This window comes from Gambusia affinis, linkage group LG01 (assembly GCF_019740435.1).
Source record: "Gambusia affinis linkage group LG01, SWU_Gaff_1.0, whole genome shotgun sequence".
NCBI classification, from domain to species: domain Eukaryota; kingdom Metazoa; phylum Chordata; class Actinopteri; order Cyprinodontiformes; family Poeciliidae; genus Gambusia; species Gambusia affinis.
Window position 1 is genome coordinate 25,197,712 of NC_057868.1, and position 19,815 is coordinate 25,217,526.

Consider the following 19,815-nt stretch of genomic DNA (forward strand, 5'->3'; position numbering starts at 1 on the left):
CAAAAAAATTTTTCAAGCTAAAATTGCAAGTGATTTAAATAATGGGAAGCGAGAATTACAGCAACAAGAAGATGCCACCACTCCACTCTTCCTATCCCTCGTTCTATAGAGTTCACTCTAGGTTTAATTATTGTGATGAAAACACTGTAAAAATTAGGTTCTTCCCAAGGGAAGGAGAAAAGTCTTAAAGGGGATGGAAAGTTTATGTGTCAGATGGAGCCAGGAAACGTAATGTACCTGACTAAATGGAAGAGGAAGTACGGTGTAGATGGCGTGTTGAAAGTTAAACACATGGTGTGTAGGTCTGAAATAAGCGCTAGGTTAAAAACTGGTACCAGACAACAGGAAATTATTGGTTATTGCTAGATCTTAATATAAGTTTGAGATATCTCTTTTTAAATGTGCACAAGTTATTTAAAACAGGTTCCTAAAGACTAGAGTTTAAAAATTAATTAAATTATAACATGACAAATATTAAAAAAAAAAACATTGGAAAATTCCTGAAGCTTCAGTAAAATTTGATAAACAATTGGAGTAAAGAAAATGATGAGGACTGACTGAAAATTGGTGACTGATGAAATTTTGACTGACCACAAATCTGACTAATTGTTTTGTGTTTTGTGTCTCTGTTTGTGTTACAATTCATGTTGCTGTGAAAGATTGTGTGAGAGAGTTAGAACAAATTTTCGTAAAAGGGCAAATTATAGTCATCTGTCAGGAATTAAACAAAAAGTTGGCGAAGATGTGGACAACTTTCGTCTACGATTTGAAAAGGAGTTATGACTTTCCTAAAGAGGGAAGTTTAAGTAAATGATTTTTGACAGGTGCAAAAACAACTTGATGAGAAATTAAATAAAACAATAAAAAAAGGAAAAAACATTTCTTCTCAGAGAACAAGGTTTTATACTGCATAGATTACTGGGTAGCATAATTACAAAAGGTTAAAACACCAACTTGGTGCTATGATCCTTTGGCTGTATGTCTGGAGGGGTCAGCGATCAGAGTATGGTACCGACCTGGACTTTATCCAGCCTCATATCTCACTTAAATTCCAAAATGAGAGGAGGGCTGCTCGCTGGCTTCACAGCTTCAGCATTAAGGATCAACAAACTTAAGTAATTCACTGGTCTCTGATAAGATGTTCACTCGACCTAAGTTAATTAAATTAACTTACAGTCTACATTTTAAAATCTAACATGGCAAAGAATATAAAGAGATTACAGGTTTAACATGTTTCATGTTTATATGTGTTCTAAATGATTTAGAATTATAAAATATAAATAATGTTGGGTAATAAGTGGCTAAAACTATAAAATCAAAAGAGAGAAAAGATATACATGAGATATTTAGAAATAAAAAAAACACAAAAAGAAAGATAAACCCTCATTGACTCCTATTTGCATCTTTCTTTTTCCTCTGTCTGAGCCTCGCTGCGGTGCATCTGACCTCTGACCTCAACTCGAAGCTGTCCTGCAATGGATCAGATGAAGTCCCTCCCTCATCACCAGCTTCTGACACCGATCAAGAAGACAAAGAAGAGTTCCATCACATCCAGACACTAAAATGCAACTGAACTCTTACAATCTCCACTGATCTACTCCCTGATATCAGCGTGGAGAAGGAAAAGATAATGTGCTTCAGAGACGAAGACAACAAACTGAACTATTTGATGCTTGTTTCATTTGTGAGATGTTTGGACATTGACAGAGGGACAGTCTGGACAACTCAAGATCCAACACCAGAAACTGCAGAGTGAGTTAAAGGGGGGAGGGAGGATTGCACCCCAGCGACGCCAGAACCAAGAGGAGGAGGGAGAAATGGGACAGAAAGGAGACATCAAAAGATAAGTGTATCACACATACTGTTGTTATACACTGTTATTGCAATGAAGACTTGCTTTCTTACTAACCCTTTTCACATATTATCTAGCCAGAAAAGAAAGTTTTAGAGGCTTTTATGTTCAATATTAGACAAATTCTTTCAGTTTGTTCCCGTAAACTCTGAGTCCTGTACAGCAGGACCACTGCTAAGGATCCTCTTAGGGTCCATGAGCCATAGGTTGGGAAACCTAAAGGGAAAACTGCAATTACTAAAAGGTCAGCAAAGACCTAACAAAAAACTTATGCCACTAAATTACACCAACTAAAAATCATCAAAGAGTCTAAGCCAAAAATGATTTGCAAAAGTTTTTTTCTCTTCTTTCCTTTTTGAAGAAGTATCCTGGTAATACATGCTAGTTTGGAATTGAATTAAATATCTTTGAGCATTGACAATAACTGATACTGAAGTGTTAATATAACATAAAGTATTTGTTGGATTTAAATTTGAACAGTTAATTTAGAATTTTATTCTATGAATGAATCTGCATAGGTGAAGTGTTCCAGCAACAGGAAGTTGCTGGATTCTACCACATGTCTGAGATAGCTCTTTTAAAATGTGCACGATACCTAAAATAGGATCCTGACAACTAAAGATAATTATTAACACATTAAAAATGTTAACACATATTGAACATTTCTTGAAGTTTCCGTAAATTTAATAATAATAAATTGCCAGCTGTTTTAAAATACAAGGTTGAAAGAAACTTTGATTTTAAGTAATTGGTTACTCCAAACTGATGATTGTGAATAAGAGCAATATTTTCTAGACTAAAGTTTAAAACCTTTAGTCTAGGTTTGTTTGATTGATGATAATCAAATTTATAAAGAAATACTGAATTAAAGGTTTTGAGATTTTGGTTTAATTTCAGGATGGTCATTTTGTTTGAAAGAAGTAAAAACAATATTCTGCAGAAGAGCCATCTCTTAGTTGTGCCATCTGTCAGGAGTAAAACAGAAGTGATCCACCTTGATGAATTTAACAACATCCACATGTAAGATCTCTAACTAAATGCCTCTTTGCTAACAGCTTTCCTAAAAGCAATAAAACTGCCAGCTAAAACTAGCAGTTTGTGAAAGCGCAGCTCACACAAAAGGAAAAGATGAAGTTTCAAGTGGGAACAGACTAGCTGATAAAATTGCTAAAGAAGCTGCAGCAGGGAAGCATGGGAAAGGAGCTTTCTCAGCACAGACTGAAGGAGAACAACAAATGATAGACAAAGCAGTACTAAAAGACATGCAGGATAACGCACCGACAGTTGAAAAAAGGATGTGGATAACTAAGGGTGCGAAAATTAATGATGAGAACATTTTTGAAGTCGATAACAAACCAGTCCTTCCTAAATCTTTATTTAAAGCGGCAGCAATTGTGACACACGGGCAATGCCATGTGTCAACAGGGGGGATGGAAACTATAATACAACAGCATTTCACAATATGGTTTAAATTCTTACTTAAAAAATTTTTTGTACTGCATGTCCAGTCTGTGTGAAATATAATTCTCAGGGAAACATAAGGCCAAAACGAGGCAGGTTCCCGAAACCATCTTATCCATTTCAAACTATGCATATGGATTTTATTGAACTTTCACAAAGTGGGCCTGGCCTGAATGCTTAGATTTGGTGAAACTTTATATGAGGATCACCCCGACAGCTGATGGTCTAACACCTTTTGAAATAATTCATGGGAGAGCTTACAGATTGCCTCTATTTGCTCCAGACTTACAAAAAGCTGACGAAGAACAGACATTGGCAGACTTTATGATTAGGACGTTCAAACTGAAGGAAGTGTCCAGTGCGAATTTACTGCCTTCTGATTCTCTTCCTGTACAGGAGGCCACTCCAATCGAGCAAGGTGATTGGGTCTACATAAAGGTCATCAAACGAAAGAACTGGGCGAGTCCACGGTGGGAAGGACCGTTCCAGGTGCTGATGACCACACCAACAGCCGTAAAGATTGCTGAAAGACCCACATGGATTCATCTCAGTCACTGCAAGCTACAGAGAATGTTTGATCCCTAAAGTCGGAGTAGAGAGGAAGGAGAGCTTTTTAAAAAGCTCCCGGGGTAAACAGGGGGACTACATTATAGTTGTAGTTCGTTTGGAACCCGGTGAAGAAACGCTAAGATTCTCACTCCTTTAGTTTGGGGATATTTGACATCCCTGCACGCCGAGCAGTAATGGAAACTCCATATGCCAGATGAATTTTCTACTGTATTGTGACAGCTGTATCTTTGATGTTTGGAGAAGGAAACGAGCCTGAGCTTCATCCGCATGACTACAGTACGAATCTGTGGTGGAAGCTGATGAATAGAACCGCTTATGAGGGACATGCTGTGAACTGCTACGTGTGTGCGCAGATGCCGGTTTCCATACATAACTCAGGTCTACGACCAGGTAACATTACTGACGACAAACAGATGTGTCTCTACGTTCTAAGCACCAGACCACGGCGTATCCCACCCCTAAGAGGAGACAGACCACGTGAGGAGGACTATTCAGTTGACCTCCGGATGGGGAGAGGCTGTGAAGCCTCTTTCAATCTTTAAATTGTTCACTTGCAGATGATGTACTTCCTTTTTCGTCATCTCAACAAACTGTATGGAAAATACCAGAGATCATTTCGTTAGCAGGAGCTAAACCAGGATCTCTAGGGAACTGTGTTTATAATAATGGACATGTTGTTCTAGGGACGGTGCCCTGGAATTTGTGTAACAGAGTTTACACCTACTGCAAACCGACACAGGATTTAATCACCTGCACAGCATGCAGGGGTCAAGAGACGACTCCACGCTGCAAAGTCTGGAAGGACAACCCAGACTGTGACAACTTGCTTCAGGAGAGGAGTTTCAACATCACGCATAAGACAAAGAGGAAACAGGAGACAACACTGTGTAGCGCCATAGTGCCAGGAGATTATGGCTCCCGAATGTTGGCAGACTGGTACTTCATATGTGGAAATGAAGCATACATGTTCTTGCCGAAAAATTGGGGAGGACTGTGTGCTGTGGTTCCTTTGATCAACCCGATTGCATTCATCAGGAAAGCACAGAATGATCTACACACCCGCTCCAAACGAACAGTTACGTCAGAGGTCAAAAAATGGGAGGCCTCACAACACATACTGGAGTTCCATGGGAATTCCGGATTTGGAACGGTGGAGAAAAATTCATGCAAAGCCTTTTTCCATGGGTTGGTCTAGGAGAGATTCGGGACCACGTTGAGATAAACAGGTACGGATTACTGCGACTAATCAACATCACATACCAGCTGGCCAATGGCACCATGAAAGAACTGGCTGAACTGAGAAACATGGTTATGCAAAATCGTGTTGTCTTGGACTTCCTCACTGCCCCTCAAGGAGGTGTCTGTAAAATCGTTGGCCCAACGTGCTGTACTTATGTACCTGACGAAACAGGAACTGGAGGAACTATTTCTGACGCTCTATACGAGCTGGAAGATTTAAAACAGTCTTATGAGTCGACTGAAGATGACTTGTTCCAAGTTTCAGATGATTTTCTGAACAATGATGAATTTCTGTAATCAATAAACAGATGATTTCATTTGCTGAATGACTCCTACAAATGTGAAAACAAGTGGTGTTTTGGATGAAAGAAAAACTGCATTTGATTTTTGCTGTTTCTTTTATTTTTCATTTATTACTTTATATTTCATTTGTTCATTGTATTTTCTGTTTAGGTTAGAAAAAAAACTCTTGCATTTATTGTTTTCTTTTTCTTCTTTTTCTTTTTTCTTTTCTATGCTTTTGCATGAAGTTTACACGCATGTCGTAAAATGATAAAAAGGGGGGAATGTTAGAGAATTTTCGGAATTATCATTTTGTTTTTACTTTAGGTGAAATTCAGTCTAATTAAAGTGTTCTCTTTCCTTGTGTGTATCTTCTGACCTGGAGGTCAGGCTTGCCTGTTAATTCTGTGTTCTCAGACCCTAAATTCTTATCAACCAGAAAGCCCTCTAAACTGCCTGTGAGCAGTCGTATTTTGTTTTGTTAACAGCTTGACCGAGATTTGAACCGGGCTCAGATCGCAGATTAGTTATCACACCTGGAAATGGGTTGCTGGTTGTTTAGGTTACATGTTTTACGACCTCTGTTGTTTTTACTAATTGCCCCTTGGCTGTTTTTCTTTGACAATAAAACAGGAGCTCGGGTGGAAGGAGATCAGAACTCTTTCTGAACGGCTTGGAGAAGCTGTTCCGGAGAATTCTCCTTTTGCAAAAGCTTTATCATAAAATTCATATATACGTTGTCTGTGGTTCTTTATTTAGGTTCAAGGAAAAGTACCTATCACTCTCCTTCATGACTTCCACTCTGCATGATGACAAGTGTGTACCGTCGCTCCCATTGGCCAAGTCTGCCACCAATCAGAGCAGAGGCATGTAAGGTGCCTTTAGGTTATACCCAGCCCCAAAAACAAGAAGCAGAGAGAAAGTGAGACTGGGAAAAGAGAGTGTGTGTGTGTGTGTGTGTGTGCGTTTTGGTGCAGGTGTGTGTGTGTTTTTCTGTGCGAGACCAAAGCAGGTGCTGCCTTTACATAGCAAGGAGGACGTTCCCCAGTTTTTTTTGTTTTCTTTTGAAGCCTCCTGTGAAATGGTACAGATGAAAGGAAAGTGCTTGTCAGCTGTTTGCTGGAGACCACTGCATTTCCTCTTGGCTGCTGTGGAGTAGAAGATCAGGGCTCTGTAGCCCTCCCCCTTGTGATTGGCTGTCACACTTTAGGCTCAACCTCCCTACCCCCCTCGCTCTCCTCTCTCTTTCTCCCTTCACCGTCCTCTGCTCCTCACACTGTCCTCAGGCATACCTGAGCCACCGCTGCAGAAACACTGGATCCCCCCCCCTCCTCATTCGCGCACTAACATATCCACACTCACACTCACAAGAGCACCGACGGGCTCTCTGTTCCACACACACAGTCTTTCACCTGGAGAGGGCAGGCGCAAGGGACGACATGTGCAGCAGCAGTAGCAGCAGCAGCAACAGCAGTCTGTCTCCACATCCAGCACTGCCTCTCTGAGTTGCGTCTTTCCGGAGAGTGGAAGGGGGGGGGACGACTCTGAATTTTTATTTTTTGGGGGTTTTTTTGGAGCATTTTTGTTGTTGTCTCTCGGCAAAAGCAGGAGAGACTCGGGCAAGTGGGGGGGAAACACCTGCCAACCCCAGGGGATACCAAAGGCAACACAAACCCACACAGCATGATTCTGGGTGAGTTGTCTCTGTCTTTTCTTTCCTTTTTTTTTCGGTGCACAGGATTTTTGGTCAGCCACTAATCCCTACTTAAACTTGGCCACCAGCAGCTCCTGATTAATGCCATGTTCTGCTCCGTCTGGTGCGCCTGGATAAATCCTTTAAAGTCATGGTCAGCGTGCGTAATTACGACAGTAGTGTGCCATTACTGAGGCAGGTGTGAGTGATGACAGTGAAGGTCAAAGTGTTTCAGAGCTGTTTGGTCACATGACCAGACTCAACCATTCCTATGTGTGTGTTGCCAGAGGAGGAGAGCTGACAAGGATGCTTTCGTCCAAACTTACTGATAAGGGATGGAAATTTATACAAATAGAGAGGACCACGTGGGGGAATTTCATCTCTTGAGATAACACAGCTTCTTGGGGGAAAAGAAATAATGCGACCATTTACAGGGAATGAGCCAGTCTCCACCAGGCAGGACATGTTAGTTTGCAGTTAATCTTGCACTGTTGCTTTGCTTTGAGTCAGCCTGCTAGCAGTTCCTTCTTTAGTATGCAGCTCTCATACTGGCCATGCTTGAAGGAGGGACTTCTGTGTGCATTCATATGGAGGATGAGTCCAGCTACTGTTTAAATAGGATAGATATAGGTGTTCTAGAGTATTCTCATTTGTGTATGGCCGTTTCTATGAGACTGTGTGTGTGTTTGGGGGAAGTTTTGAGGGGGACTCAGCATTGCGAATGTGTGCGTGTATGCGTGTGTTTGTCTGTGTTGCTATGTGCTCTGAAGGAGAGGCCACTTTGTTTTAACGCATGCCTGGGCTGATTCAGGCACCGCTCCGCTTCTCTGCCCACCCGGCAGGCATGTTTTTCATGCAGACATCTTTAATGATTATAGGGAGTCGTGTAGACTCTTGACTGTGAGGGCCGGCAGAAGTATGCATGTTGAAGAGCGTGCATGTAGAGTTAGCGAAAGCTGTGAAGTATATATACATATAAAAAGTTGGGTTTTACCAAATTGCACATTGAATTTTTCTTTTTTTGCAGCTGGTCAAAAGTGAATATTTTGACTTAGCAATTAGACGAGTACTGTCTTGTTTGGGTTGCAGGTGGTAGCAGCTGCAGTAAATGATATTCGACCTGGACGTGTTAACAGCAGCACAGCTACGCCACTTTAATGGTTTTAGCTTAAGGTAGTTATTATGCTGTCAGTTTTAACTGTTAAGGAGACTGGGCAAAAGTACTAAAATGTGGATTTTATCTTTGCAACGAGGCCCTTTGCAGAGACACACTCAGGCTATGTTGCTTTCACTGCAGATTTTTTACAGCATATTGACCTCATTTAAATTATAATCCTGTAACTTACTGCAAAACACTTTACCTTCATGTCTAATCCCAAAACCAATGCTTCTGCTGATTAAAGGGGTATATATGATCCTTTGAAGTGAGGTTCTGGTACAGGAAACCAGAGTAAATGCAAAATGCACATTTTAAATTATTACGGTATGTCATTTATGAAGGAAAAAACTTTTTCAAAGTCCAAATGTGAAAAACAAATTTATGATCAAGAAAATAATTTGAATGAACCTGCCTGAAGTTATGAAACAGGCAAAAAAGTTTTGATAAAGCAACACATAATTTCCCAATCTACAAAAATATGAAGAACATCCTGTAGGAGAATATCCAGCTTACCTTAAATTTATGCAGAAGCATCATGATCTGAAGCACATCTAAATTGTTTAAGAAAAGTTTTGTAGAGGTCTAGTCAAAGTCTGGACCTAAATCTAAATGAGATCGTTTGGCATGGTGTTCTGGGAAGTTTTTCTTTCCTCACTAAAAAAAACCATAATTTGAAAAATCTAACCTGTTTATTCCTGTCGCCTTTGTTTGTTGGATTATAAATACTGCTACAAATGAACAAATACAGAAAAAAATCTGCAGAGAGGAAACATGCTTTTTCACAATGCTGTGTTGAGTTATTCGGCATTTTTGGTTCTTTTCTGCCAAGAAAGGATAATGTCATTGCAATGACCTTTACCTTTCTGTTACAAGTTGATTTCCAGTTCCAGTCAGAAAATTTCCTGATTGGGCTCATTGATATACACCTTGTAAGGTATGATAAAATTTTTCAAGTTAAATGGCCTGTGCGCCTTGTAAAGAAAGAATATTAAAACATTTGTGTGTGAGCCCTGAACGCTGAGAATACGCCTGAATAAACTGCATGCTTCACCAACTCTGGCCATCAACCTTTTTTGCCCTCTGTTTTTCTGACCTTGAGCAAAAAAAACCTCACCATCAAAGTTCTACCCTTATACTGTGGTTGACGAGCACTGCAGTAGTTCTTGGGACCTGGCAGAGGCTTGTAGCAGCTCTGACGGTGACGACAGTGCAGATAACATCAGCAACTATCTGGTGAGCTTAGCTAACTGGTCGACATTCACTCTGCAGCAAGTTCGGCAGCTTCCGTTGTAGAGTTTGTTGTGTATTAAAAGGTTTGGAGAACTGAGATGAGCTGACACGCTCTCTTAGAAAACAGAAAAGATGCATGCCATATGGGAGGTTATGGTATAACACTAACTTTTGGTTAAAACATCTCTTTCTCCGTTATGTCTTTCCACTGGCACCAGATGTGCTATCATAAAGCTGTCTAGCAACATTCTCCCTCACAAATTCAATTTAAAACCTCTTCACATTGTGTTTTTTTTTTCTTGTTTCATGGGTGGGGACTGGGGGGACACCTCCACCATCTCGAGATCAGTTCATGTTTGAATGTTTTTCCCTGTCTCATCTGTCTTGTCTGTTTGAATCAGACTCTGAGTTCAGGGCTTTCCAGTCTATCTGTCTCTTTGTCTTTGTGTTTGTGTGCCCACGCAGGCCTAATCTGTCTTCATGAAGTCTGCCTCTGTGCTGACCTGCATGCATAGCTGTTGCTTCTGCAATTTACCTATTTTTCTCCACCTCTCCGCCATTGAAAACAGTGTCTCTTAGAAACTCTGCAGTTTTGTGGGGATTTTTTTTTGTCACAATATGCTCACTGTTTAGGGCTAAAAGGATAAAGTAGTTATAGTCAGACATTGGGTATGCATAAAGTGTGGTATAAATTTAAAATTAAGCAAAAAATGCAAACATGATGAATACACACTGAAGCTAGCACTAGGCTGTCGTGGAAAAAAAAACTATTTCCAAGCACTGTTCAGGTGAAATCACTCAATCAGGTTTATTCATATATTGTGCACAATACAGAGAGCTTGTAGGACAACCAGTAATGAAGCAAGTCTGGACGAAAAGCTCATAAAAAGCTCTCCCAGGCACAGACAACACATGAGTTTTATACCAAGGATAAAGAATTAACAACAAGGTGCAAGACAGTCTGGTTCTGATGCAGCTGCAGAAACAACTTCCAACCTTCTGCATGTAACCCAAATAATTCTTTTGCTGAGAGTTCATAAACATTTCATATAATATGACTAGCAGATGTGACCTTATTGTAATTTTTCCATGACATTTCCCCCCTTTTGATAATAAATAAATATGATAATATTTATATTAATCAACACACATTTCCTCCTCAGTCTTAAGACATAACACAACGGTATCCTGGAAGATGTAACAAAAGGTACATATCATAAAGATACGAAAAACCAACCGGCAGTCCCCTAGTCTACTCTGCAACAATATCACTGTGTTAGGTAGGAAAAGTTATCTTGCAACCCCTCCTTGCCAGGGAGGCGGTCCTCTATACCTCACGCTTTGCATTTGGGACGACGACTAAGGAGTATAAATTAGGCTTCAATTTGTACGATGGTGCATTCATCAACTAGAAAAAAGAAGGGATTTTTGAGTTATGGCCTGCTAAATCATTGGTGAGGACTGATCGAGTTAAGAATCAGCCAATTTCTGCAACTGCAGTCTCCATTACCCATAAGGCCCTCAATGAAAACATTGCTTCAAATAGTTGTTTTAAAAATGGGGCAGTATTTTCCAGGCACCTACTGCCATTTTATAGCATAATAGCATGTTTCCTTAAGTCATTATAAAAATCCAGTATCCAAATATGACTTAATAGAAATGTGCACATTCTGAATCATGACATTGCTCTTAATCATTTGACAAAGTTTTTACCAGCATTTCTCTGAGAAATAGCATGAATAATGAGCTCAGCAGATGTGCAGTTCCACCAGGTGTTTGCAAATTGCTGCTAGCTAGTCTGGAGGAGCTGAGTGAGAGTCACAGGGAAGGGCTGCTTTGTGAGGCAGAAGCTCAGAAGCTTGGAAAGCTAGAAGGCAGCGCTCGGTCCACCGAGGCAATTTGCACAGTTGAACGGCTGCCATAGGAGCTTAAAAAATTCTTAAAGATGCATAAAATAATCAAGGGAATACTCCAGGTATGTTTTTGATACAGGAGTAGTATTATAAGATAATATAAAGCTTCAAAAAGTTGATTATGCATAATACTGCCCCCTTAAAATAAATTACACGTATTAGTTGTGACCTAACATGATAGTTTCACACGTTAAACAATGGAGGGACAACTCCACTAAACCTCAGGGAGAACAATAATACGTGTTTGTGTTCTGGACAAAGTAGGAGCTCCCACCCCACCCTGTTTCTGTGTGGCTCACACACTCCATGCTCACAGAGATTTTTTCCTAGGTCAAAAACCCATTATAACAGGTCTTTTTCCCTCCTCACATCCTGCCTTTGCTCCTAGCTATTGCTCCATTTGTTTATGCTGGAGTGACTATGTGTCAGCAGGCTGTCAATACTGTCTGTAAGGGACTTTAATGAATAGGCCTGTTATTGGACTGGTGGGAAGGTAACCCATTGTGTCTGTTAGAGCATCTGTGCGTGTGTGTGGCCCCTTGGTGTGTGTAACACTGCAGAGAAGAGGGAGGTGGAGGCTCCTCTGGCTCCAACAGCTCCATCACCCTTTCTGCAGTGTCCTCTCTCAAAGACCATTTACTAAAGGCAAAGCCAAGGGAACACTGGAGAACTTGATTTCTTAAAATGCTTAACATTAAATGTGCAGGGTGCTTTTGGTGCCTGGCAAAACTTGAATAAAACATGCCATGTACTCAGCAACCTCCAGTGCCATTCCTTAAAGCAACTGAACACGATTATGGTGTTACAGTATTGCATTCACAAGTTATGGATGACACCTGGGCAATGAAGTTTGCGAAAGATTCAGAATGGTTTAATAGTGAGAAGCCAAGTACATTTTAGTTGAAACGGCAGTTCGATGGTGTTTTCTATAGTCATTTGTATTGTAAATAGATGGCATTTAAATACTTTATGCCCCTACAGCTTTGTGGGAATAGAGCACTGCTCCGATTTTAGTTAAACAAACCAAAGTCAATAACGGCAACAAAAATACCTGGTGAACATAATCTTTTACCTCAGGAAAATACAACTGAGTTTATTTCCAGACTGTTCAATTAACTGAACTGTGAGGCTAAGCATTGACATTAGACAAAAGTCTGACCTCCAAATGTCCGTAGTTAAGATAATAGCAGTCATATCACATAACATACCCTGCAGCTTATGATGAGCTTTGTTTGCCAGCTCTGCATGGTGTCAAGGAGGATGCACTGTGGCTTCAAATAAAACCAATGTTCTCAACCACATCAGTGGATCAGACACTTGTTCTGTAATCTTCATGACCTTGTATCTTTGCCTCGTCAATGTTTCTCCTCCATGAAGAGTTTACTCTTAAGTGTGTTGCTTAACTTTGCTTTGTCTGAGAGCAAGTTGGGTTAATTCTTTCAGCACGGCCTGGAAAAATACCAAAACCTCTGTCTGCCTTTACAGACGTCTTTGCAACACTAGCTAGCACGTTCTATTACAATACTTTATGACTTACAGCTCTTATGTTGCAGCCGATTTGAAAACATATAGCTTGGTGAAAACAACGATTGAATGTTCAGTGCAGTCTGCTAAGTTGTTTCTTTTTTTTTTTTTAAATGCTTCATTGGGATCCCTGAAATAATTCTGGAATCAGACTGAGACATTCCTAATAGACAACAATATAAATGAAACATAAGAAGCTAGGAGTAACTAAGGATATTAGATAGCTGGACAAAGTCAGAGAGCTGGACAAAAGTCAAACTCAGTGATGATCATTCATTTGCTTGGCAAGAGAACAAAGGTGAAGCCTTTGTTTATAATAAAATAAAATGATGAAAGAAGAGAAAGCTGATTATGAAAGTCAGTTATTTTTCATATATCCTATTCTAACCTATGTGTATCTATTATTACTGTGGGTTCGGGTCTCTAATAATTGACTCATAATTGAGTGAATCTAATGGGTTTTTTTTCTTCCCTTGATAGGAAACCGTGTTTGCCTTAATTTCAAGACATTTTAACACACTTTCCTGGAGTCTGGAGCTGGACTCATTTTCAGCCTTGGAGTTTAAAGCGTTTGACCTTTCAACTTTAGTTAAAAAGAATTATTACATTAGCGCAGGGTTCTGTAAAGCTTTGTAATTGAGTCTAAAACATTTTCAGTTCTTTGTATATTTACTTCAGAATGAATGCACATCTTTAGTAGCATTCTTAATAGCACATCCTTTTCAACAATATCTGAATCTATATATTGCTCAAATAAGTGTTTAGAGATATTCAAACCATAAGAATGATATAAAAGCGTAAATATAAATATAACAAAAACATATAAAGTGTTACAATTTTTTTTCACACAGTACGCTCTCTTTCCTTAGCCACAATATGGTTCCATCACAACTGAATTCACAAATTGAAACCTTAGATAAAGGGCAAATCTTCAACACTATTCTTTACATCAGAATTTCCTTTTCTGCAATATCAAATATCAAGCAAATTAGTGTTCAAAGATACCTTAAGAATGAACAAAAGCTGTTCTTCGCAATTTTGTTTTTCCCAGTATAACATAGCTTTCTAATGACCTTATTATAGTTTTTTCCCCTCTGCATAAGGTTTTTTTTTTCAGAAACATGGCCAACCCTGAAACAGTAACATATGCCTGAACTGTCCATTGTTAGAATCTGTGAAAGTCTTCTTCGCCTCATGTCACTAAATCACATAATAAAATTCTGGTCACTTTAATAAACTGAATTATCATGCCACCTTTCATAAAAAGCAGTTTTACACCAAATTGTTACTATATTACTTAGTAATGTTCACTCAGTGAAGAACCATAACTGTCCACTCTGAACTTGAGGGCTCATGGCTGCTAGGCTGTTTCTTTCTTCTGACTGAGGCAGTTATGAGGTGTCGCATTATAAAAATATTTAAATTAGGCAACGTTATGTTATATGGCACAAATTGACTTGATTGCAAAATCAATCTTGTCTCTTGTCTTATTTTCTTTTCTCTGTCCTTTTTTGACCGAAGTTTGCTGTTGCTTTTTTGAAAAAGTTGCCAATTTTTACATGTTTAGCATCTTCTCTCTGCTGTGTTTCTCTTTTTATCTATAGCATTCTTTGTGGCACCCTTCTACTTTTACTGTCCTGCTTTCCATCTTTTAAGCACTTGTCATTTTAAAGGAGTGCACTGGCCTTTTATGTCAGGGTGTGTCTCCAAAATTAAAAGGAGAGTTGCTCGTGGGAAGCATCCCAGGGACAGTAGCAGCAGCAGTGGTCACCTGCCTGAATAAAAATTGAAAAAAGAGCAACAAACCGTCTCTTGCAGCCCAAATGTCAGATGTCAGTGTCAACTCATAGGGGATTCTTCCAGTCGTCCTGACTAGACATTCTTCTCTCAGGTGTATATTCTTAGTTGCAAACAAAAAATACCCTTGTTTGCAAAAGCCCTCAGAATAAAAATCGTCAGAGAGGAATTATTTAAAAATTTGCTGCCCAGGAGACAACAAATGTGGTTGGTTGGTTTTATTTGATTAATTTATTTATCCATCATCATGTGCTTATTTTTGATTTTGCTTTGGTTTTTGTTCAAGTAATCAAGCAGTTCAAGTTAGATATTTACATATACTGTAAAAAACAACATAATTTGTCCCCCCTTAAGTCTAGCATTAGGGTTATATTGTAATATTTTTATTACTTTCTTATTGAGAAGTAAAAAACAATCTGTAATGCGTTAATTCTAACAGGAAAGATTTAGTCTAATGTCTAATATATATATACATATATATAAATTATAGACTTTTGTAACAGACACCACCATGTTGTTTGTTTATCAAAAAAATTATAATGAAATACTTAAGGTATTAGCAGGAGAAGGCCCAATGATTTATTCTCTCCCAAACTGGATCTCAATGTAAAACGGTTGAGCAGAGCTGATGCTTGGCAGTGATAGGTGCCACATTAAACATCCTTGCTCTGTTTGTTTGGCTTCATGAAGGAAGTTGAGATGAGCAAATGGGGGAGGGTGGTACCAAAGATAGCAAAAATAGGCAGAGGTAAAATGGAGTGCACAGTGTCATCATGAAAGAAAACTAGCTCCATCCAGCTCAGGGGACCGGCTGCTGTTGAGATAAGGTTTCACACAAAGACCGAAAGAAAAATCAATTCTCCTTGAGTTGCTGCAAGGTCAATTCAGAGGGGGTGAAGAGGGGCAATGAAAGTGTAGAAGAACGTTATTGGGAAGCAGTGATAGAATGAGGCTGGAGTGAATCCTGTAGGTAGATAGGGACTCAAAAGAGGGGAAATGTGTACAAATGAGTTTGACTGGTAATATTATGGTTACAATGAGGCTGCAGGCTATAGCCAATTATATTTTATGACAGCATGCTTTAAACTGTGGCTTCTTTGCATCACCTGACTCATAAAAAGTGGAAATATGAGCAGCATATCTGAAACCCAGTGAGGAATGTTATCCTATTATGCTGTCTTAATTCGTAGCCACAAGGACATCTCTTGACTCTGTGATCTCGTATGTCAAAGCGGCTCTACTTTTACTTCAGTTTTACTGCCAGACTCAACAAATTGACTAAATAGTCCAAGGATTTTTTTTCCTTCCAAGAAGCCCTAAGCTTGCCTTTAATCCTTGATGTTACATGAACAACTTAAAATAGCTCCGATCTCCACCCCTGGCACCCTCTCATCTCCAACTAATTCTTCAGAAACAGATTAATAAAGCTCATGTTCGGCTGCTGGGATGCAGTAAAAGTCTGCTGATGCAAAGGTGACCGGTTGTCTATGGCATTTTGCCCGCTGGTTGTAGTCACGGTATACCTTCAGCTTCAGCTAAAAGAATCTCTTTGTTCGGTGTTGGACGGGAGCCGGGGAAGCCTTTTGCTTGCTCGTAGTTATAGGATCCATGTGGCACAGGGCTTAACACAGGCGTCTGGTATGCACACCTGTCTCCAAACAAGTCCTCCCCTGAATAAGTGGCCCTACCCCTCAGTTAGCAGGAACGAGGGAGGAGGTGGGGGCCGAGAGGGGGTGGAAGGAGCTCTGCCAGGACTTGCATCACGCCTCCCTTGCCACTGCCTGAAGGGAGGGAGAGAAGATGGGGGAGGAGGGATGGTTGAAATGCCATAGGTGTGGATTAGAAGGCTGTAAGGGACGCAGGGGTGATGAGGTACCTGAGGTCATTTGCTTATCCTTCTCTTTTTTTATCTACACTTTCCAAAGCGATGTTTTATTGCCTGTCATAGACAGTTTGATTATTTTTTTATGTGTGTCCTCATCTCTTTCTATCTAATAAACTCACTTTTATAGAATATTAAACTTTTGCATACTCAAATATGAACTTGACACTTGGCTCTCATCCATCTCCTAAGCTCAGGCAGCGTTAACAGAGTTCAAAGGAGCACCGATAGAGTGCAACGAACAGGAGTCAGAGGAGAAGGTTCAAGACCAACTATTTCCATAAAATTAGCATAGTCAGGATAGAGAAGTTGCCCTGTTGAAACATGACTAACAGTCCAGAAATGACTGTTATGTTGCTCATATTTGAATAATGCTCGTTAATGTTTGGTCTTGCTCTGCATTTTGTTCATCAAGAGCAGCCAGGAGCATCGCAGCATATTCTCCAGTCCAAACTGGGAAATGCCGCGTTTTGCTTCCCACCCAGAATGTTCTCGTTTATCCGTGACGGCTTGTATAAATTTGAGAGCTTGTTTATTTACTGTTGCTCTGAAGATGGTTTTGTGCCTGTGCTGGGCCAATAATCAGCCAGCCACAGCCACAAATCTTCATTAGAGGATTAGCCTGCTGGGAGACAGCTTGTGTTCTTTTGCTTTCATTGGTGTCCCTGTGTCCTCTGCTTGCAGGCCAGGGTTCTCCTCCCTTTTCTTAAATACTCACTAGAGAATCACACGAGCATAAATGCTCAAACAGATATGAACGCATGATATGATGCAAAGGTTTGGGCACCAACGGTCAACATTTCATGTAATTTTGTTCAGCTTGGTCTGCATCAAGATTTACATTTCCTTTTGAACAATTTAAATCCCAAAGACTCACAAAGCATTTTTACGTCAAAAGAGATTGGAGATATGTTTCAGTTTAGAAAATTTATTTCAGAAAGCCAGGTGGGTATGTACATCTCAAGATATGTAAACAGTGTTATTCTTTAAATCTTGACCCACCAGCTTTTATGCTCCTTAAGATGGCAAAATGCTAATTAGTAATGAAACAAAACTTTGATGGAGTCTTATCATTCATGATGTCTCATACTTTTGAAATTATTACTTTTATTGCTAAATAATAAAAGCAATAAAAGTAAAATCTTACCAAAGATTTGGTAATGCTACAAACAATTTATAAAAGCAAGAAATACAGTGGAAACCTGATGTTCAGAGAGACTAGGAACCAAAAACTCCTGTGAAATACTAAAAAATATGCAAAATATACTCCTATAAAATGTCTATTTTAGTTCAAACACCAAAAATACCTTAATATACATTAATAAGTGCAATCACAGAGCTAATATCTACACTTTTCTTATCTCCAAACATAGGACATAAGAAATACCTTCCTTGTTTTTGCAAAAGTGTTTTATATTGTCATGTTACAAATTATGTTGCACTTTACTTGGATTTCATATAATAAACCTGAACAGAGCATGACCTAATGACATAAGAGAAGAAAAATTATAGATGATTTCCTTTTTCTTTTACAAATAAATTATCTCAAGTGTAGTTTGCATATGTATTCGCAACTCATTACTCTTCTACTCCTGGATAAAGTCCAGTGTAACTAGCCAGCTTCAGAAGACATCAAATTAGTAAATGTAAACGTAGTTCTCTACTTCAACTCAGATCTTTATGGAAGAATGGAAAGAAGAAAGCTGTTGCTAAAATAAAGCAATGTAAAGTCTTGTTCTCAGTTTACCCCAAGCCATGTAGGAGAACAACAAGAAGATGAGAGAAAGTACTCATGTCAGATGACAGAAAGTCTTGTAAAACAAAAACCTTAAAAAATCACAAGGTCACAAAAGTTTTACAATGTTCTTATTTAATTTTACATCCAGCAACAGTTGTCTTATGGTGCTTTGGAACAGGTTGTAACAGGCTATGTGTCCTCACCAGTGATAAGTAGAGAAGGGGGTTGGCCTAATTTGAAGAAAATGAAAAGTTGAGGCATTACTAATTTGATGCATTTCTGAAATCACAGCAGGGAGAGTTGTGGCTGGAAATGACAAGATCTGACAAATATCATTCGTGATTGTTTGAAAGGGCATGTTTTTCCATCTCATAGACCTTGGAACAATGGCAGAATGCTTAAAAGAACCAATAACTATCAGTTTCTGTCTCACTAAAAAAAAAAAAATCCAAAAAGAACACATTTGATTGTATTACGGAATTACTGAGGCTTTCAGACAACTTTTAATTGAGGAAAAAGCATCATCAATTGTTGAAAGAATTGACCTTCTGGTGCCTGAGACTTTTGTGTGGTCATAAAAATCTAAAGGCTGCACTGCAGTTTGTATATGATTTCATTTATGTGAAATGAGCTCTTAAGTTGCAAATGTAATCATTAAGAACACATTTTGTTATAGAAAACATTTTTTCATTTAAATTAAGTTTTTATGCTTATACAAAAACAACTAGGGGTGCACAGTGGTGCAGGTGGTAGCACTACTGCCTTACAACAAAACCTGAAATGAAAGAATGTTGTGGACCAAGGAAATTATTAACACATCCAAGAAAAAAAGAAAACAAAGAAATTAATACAGGAAATGAGTGCACATTTCTTCCCAAACCAACCAAGCCTGTGTATCTTTTATTAAATATTTAAATTAAATTGATAGTTGACAGGATGGTTTGAGATCAAGTCATCAGACTGTTTGAAAAAGTGAAAGTATGTTATAACTTTCAATTGAAACAGTCTTCTATTTCTTTGGTTTTTCTTAGTCTTTAAAGTCAAGCATGCTACATCTGACTATGATAACACTTTCTTTAAACCTGAAGTTATCTTTTCTACTACAGAGTCACTGTATATACCAAAAACAACCCTGTACAGCTGAAGACTGATATCTGGAAATGCATCACGATACTGTAATACCAATAACAGGCTTTGGATTTCTGATGATGATGATTGCCATTGTTGTTTTATTACTAGCACTAGTAGTTGTGTATTTTTAATTTGTTGTATAACCAGATTGGCAACCTGTCCTTTCCCGTACTGCATATTTACATTCGCAGTACTTTCTGGTCCTGGTTGGTCGACGAGGACTTTCTCCGTCGCCTTCAGCTTCAGACCTCCCCTTGAGGGCAGTGTCATATTCTGCCTTACTCTGCGTCTGTAATCCATAGCTGCAGGGAGGGTGACCTTCACAGCAGGCAGCCTCACAGTGG

At 39.2% G+C, this 19,815-nt stretch overlaps 2 long non-coding RNA genes across 4 annotated transcripts in view; both read left to right on the forward strand.

Moving 5' to 3' along the window:
* Positions 1–19,815, forward strand: part of LOC122833757 — a 105,371-nt gene that overhangs the window by 54,547 nt on the left and 31,009 nt on the right. The window lies entirely within an intron of this gene.
* Positions 1–19,815, forward strand: part of LOC122833752 — a 35,904-nt gene that overhangs the window by 6,344 nt on the left and 9,745 nt on the right. For both annotated transcript variants that reach the window (XR_006371050.1, XR_006371051.1), the window contains exon 2: positions 3,710–7,097. This is a non-coding gene — a long non-coding RNA (uncharacterized LOC122833752). The remainder of the gene's footprint in view (positions 1–3,709; positions 7,098–19,815) is intronic.